We start from the raw sequence: 4947 nt of genomic DNA, 5'->3' as shown, positions 1-4947 counted from the left end.
AAAAAGAATTTTTTTCAGGGAACCCATTTTGTGTTTCCTGAAAAAGGCCTTTTGTACAATTCTGCAATGTTCATTATTTTTCAGTTTTGGATAACCCACCTTTTTTTAATCTCTGGCAGTTTACCAATTACCTTTGTACCATTTCAAGCTATTCATTTGATTCAAACTACTTTTGCAGTGAACTGATTCAAATAATTTAACTGAAATAAATAACTTAACTTAATAACTTTTAAAACTTTTAACCAGTATTGTATAGATGAAGACTTGTTTATTCATTTAGTCCCAGTCCTGTACTTTCTAGCGATGGTGTGTGCTTACACAAGTTAGAACGTGTATTTAGTGTTAGGCTGCCAATGTGTAATTAAACTTGATGGTGATGAGAGGAAATGCAAACACTTTGAAATCACAGTTTAAATTCTTGCTAAATTGTTGCAGTTTTTCCCCCCATAGACATTTAATGCATCATCACAGGCCACACCGGTGTTGATGATTCACAATGAATCTCACTAAAAAAACAGTGTGAATATGCATGTATATACCATAGCATAAAACATGTACAATCAGGGGTGGCCACACATGCTAATCATCCATTCATCCTCTTCCACTTCTTCAATTCAGGGTTGTGGGGGTACTTTAGCCGATCCTAGCTACCATAGGGTGAGAGGTGGGGTACAGAGGACAGACAATCATTCGCACCTATGGGCAATTATGTTGAATAGATAATAGGTTGTGATGCTTAATTTACAGAGGGAGACATACTATGCCTCGATTTCCACTCCTGTTTTCATTCTGGTAGGTCTTCATCTCCAAAAAACATTACTCTCCAGTTTTCTGTTTTCTGATTTTAGCTAGGTCGCTCTGAATCACAAGACTTCAGCATCTCACTTGTCAGAACATTCCTCTTTGAAGAACCCTATTCATGTTGATATACCAATGAGCTCTAATGGCTTCTATCCAATGGGTCCAGTTGCAAGTTGTCTTCAAAGTATTCCACGTGTAGTGACCAAGCATAGTGCACACACAGATTACCTCCCTAAGGCAGATACCTGAGCACAACATTTGAGTCACTTATGCTCTAAATACACTGCATGTTATAAGATGAATACATTGCTTCTAAATAGGAGAAACACTATGAAAACTAAAATAAATTGTCCGATAGTGCTAAACCTTTATAATATTGCTGTATTTATTAGTGTTTATTGTAATAGTAATGTATTGTATGGTAATGACTGTGAATATATCCAGTGTTTACTTTGATATAGCTGATAGTCCAGTAAACACACTGATTAACTAATGGTTATAGAATTATCAGCTGTTATTGAATGTAAATAAATAGTAATACTTTTCAATGTATATAATGTTACAGTGCTCAGACTCGTTGGACACAACTATAAAACCTTACAAAAACCTAACCTAAAGCAATTGCAACCTGAATAAACACAAAATTCACATTTTAATTTATAATTGTATTTATGAAAGAAATGTAATTCTTTAATCACCAGTGTCAAAAAGTAATTGTGACCTTTCCAGTAACTGTTACTGGCACTTTACTGTTACTGTTACTGAGTGTTATTATTATTGTTTAATGCAAAATGTGTCAGGTGATGAAGTACAACTTCTTTTTAATACAAATAAGTTTAGCCATGTAAGCCTATATTCTGGCTGTAAAATATTAATTCTTTAAATTGATGTGCCACATCTAGACAAATTTAGAGTCAATCCAATAGAAATAGTGCCTTTCTTTAGAGCACTTCCAGAAATTTAGGCAGTTTTAGTATAAAATACCAGAAAGGGTGTTTGGATCCAGATTTGGGCTAGACATTGTCTTGTTTCCAAAAGTTGATTCTGTTCATCTGGACGTAGCGTCCAGATTAAGAATGCATCAAGACGACATTTGTCTTGGTTTATGCCTTCCATGGATATTCTATAATGACCCAAATCACATCAGAATGTCTGCTCTGATTGGTGGTCATGAATCAGTCCTCTTAATATAAATATATAAATGTTAAAGTAGGAAGTAGGGGAAGCCCAAGATGGGATGTAGAGTTGCAGCTTGAAGGAAACAACTGCTTAGATGTCACATAATAATTTGCATTGTGAGCTCCAGTAGACTTTACTTTGTGTACAAGTTGAATTGTGTTGCTGCTCTTTCTTGATTTAGCCAGTCGAATTTAAAAAGGTAAAAGCTAATCTTGTCTAACTCCTAGATAGTATAAAGCTAGTATAATTCACCTTCATCACCTTAAAAATGAGAAGCCAAATACTTCAGAAAAGTAGAGAGTATTCCTTCATGGGGGATAGGATTATAAAAGACTACAAACAAAGACTGCAATATATTGTTTAAAAAATAAACGTCACAGAATTGCCACCACATGCCTAATTGTCCAAAAGAACACACCGTGTCAAGCAGTTAATGGTCGTTGCCTTCGCTGTTGGAAAGAAAGCATAAAGATGATGGACACAGTGTAAACAGATATATTACAGTTTTTCTCAATTGCTTAAACACTATAACCAGGCCTCTAAACTAAAATTTCAAAACCGTAACGCTATTGTTCAAAAAGCTCACCCATTTCCCTGAACTATAAACACTATTCCCTGCTTTGACACATGACTCAAATTTGGTGAACTGTTACTGCAAAACTCTACACACAAATCCCTACATTTTACAGTGCTTACACCATGTAGTCATTTAGAAAGCACTAGCATGCAATAATGTTAACTTAAGTCAGCATAGCTTGAGCTCAATTAGCACACAATTAACCAGGTGGAAACACTAGGAGTCAAAATTTAGCACACACCAATCAGAACCTGCGATGGATAGATAAAAGGGCCAAAGTCAGCTCATTCAGGTTTGAAACAATGGATCCAAAGAGATGCAAAGGAAGAGGACGTGGTGAAGGAAGTGGAGGTGGAGAACGACGGCGACAAGGAAGGGGAAGAGCAAGGGCAAGAAGACAGTCAGTCTCGGATGAAATTCGAGCCACTTTAGTTGACCATGTCCTTGTCCATGGGATGACTATGAGGGAGGCTGGGCAACGAGTACAACCAAATTTGAGTCGCTTCACTGTTGCCTCCATCATCAGAACCTTCAGGGAGGAAAACAGGTAGGTGTACTTGCAGTAAGACTGCTTTGTACAGTAACGTTTAAGTTACTGAACTTATGTGTCTTGAGTTTCAGTATGTTTCCATTATTTGCCTGTAAAATGAATGTGTGACAGTTACAGTAATGAGTGCTTCTATTTTTGTAGGACACAGAGACGACCACCTGGTGGAGGCAGGTTAAGGCTTTTGTCGGAGGAGCAAGAGAGGGAACTTGTAAACATGGTAATTGCAAATAATGTAATCCGCCTGCAAGAGATTCAAAGGAGAGTGATTGAGGATGATCATCTTTTTCGAGGCATAAATGCCATCAGCCTCTCCACAATTGGCCGCATCCTCCGAAAGAATCAATTCCGGATGAAACAGGCATACCGAGTCCCTTTCGAACGAAACTCTGACAGAGTGAAAAACCAACGTGTGGAATATGTTCAGGTATGAGTTTTGATACTGTATAAAGTATTGTGTACCATCACAGCATGGCAGTTTATGCTGCCATTTCAGCACTCTTGAACTGTGGTTCAGGGTACCGATTGACTCTACTGTGTTATGTGTTTTGCAGAGAATCTTTGAGATTGAAGGACGGCCTGTTCCCCATGAAATAATCTTTGTGGATGAGGCAGGTTTTAACCTGACCAAAAGAAGGAAAAGGGGGTGGAACATAATTGGCCATCGGGCTATTGTAAATGTCCCTGGTCAGCGTGGGGGGAATGTCACTATGTGCGCAGCCATCAGCCAACGAGGGGTACTCCACCGCCATGCCGTACTAGGACCCTATAACACTATGCTTCTCCTTGCTTTTCTTGATGGTTTAAGACAACATATGTTCCAGCTGGACTACAGGGAACCAGCACAGCCAGAGCAGCCTCACTACGTTGTTGTGTGGGATAACGTCAGCTTCCATCGCGCTGCTCTGGTTCGTGACTGGTTTACCAATAACCCAAGGTTTTCTAATATCTTTCTGCCTGCATACTCTCCCTTTCTAAACCCGATAGAGGAGTTATTTTCGGCATGGCGGTGGAAAGTGTATGACCGAGAACCTTATGTCCGTGTTCACCTCCTTCAGGCCATGGAAGAGGCCTGCCTAGACATATCAGTAGATGCATGCCAGGGGTGGATCAGGCATGCAAGAGGATTTTACCCCCGCTGCCTGGCTGGGGCCAATATAGCCTGTGATGTGGATGAGATTCTCTGGCCTGACCCAGACCAAAGACAAGATGCTGAGGTGGGATAATGTTTCTGGTGTGTGTTGTACTGTATAGTACATGAATGACAATGTGCCACTGTACATACATTGGTTGCGTCTTTTGTGTTTATCATGTGACAAGGGTTTTGAAGGGGAGAACCATAAGCAACCTATTTGTTTTGGAACTATTGTTTTGAATTAATTGTACCAGTGTGCAAAACTCTGTTGTAGTGTGTGTGTTTTTGAGGGCTTGTGTTTGATGTCTGAGGGCAAAGTTTGGTTTTTCAGCAGGAGTGAATAGTTTTGGGTGTAGAGCTTCATTTTGACCTGGAAATAGGATGTTTGGGAAATTGAGTGAGATGTTATGGATTTGTGTTTACTGTTGTGAGGATATGAGGCGTAGTTTCAAGAAATGTGTTTTAGCAATCGAGAAAAACTGTATCATACATGAAAGCAGCCAAATTCTCTGGAAAGGCCTCATACCACTGCATGTTTGCTCAGACAATAGCAAATGAGTCTAACCATGTTTTCCCCATCAGGAAAAAAACTATTTAAGTGCTCATAGAGGGTTGGAGCAAAACAAATTAGCAATCTCTATATAAAGGGCCACTGGCCACTGTCTCACTGTCAGCTTCCTTTTTAACTGCGAGCACACAGCGGCGACA

This window comes from Maylandia zebra, linkage group LG7, assembly GCF_041146795.1.
Source record: "Maylandia zebra isolate NMK-2024a linkage group LG7, Mzebra_GT3a, whole genome shotgun sequence".
In the NCBI taxonomy this organism is placed as follows: Eukaryota; Metazoa; Chordata; class Actinopteri; order Cichliformes; family Cichlidae; genus Maylandia; species Maylandia zebra.
This window is presented reverse-complemented; position numbering follows the sequence as displayed.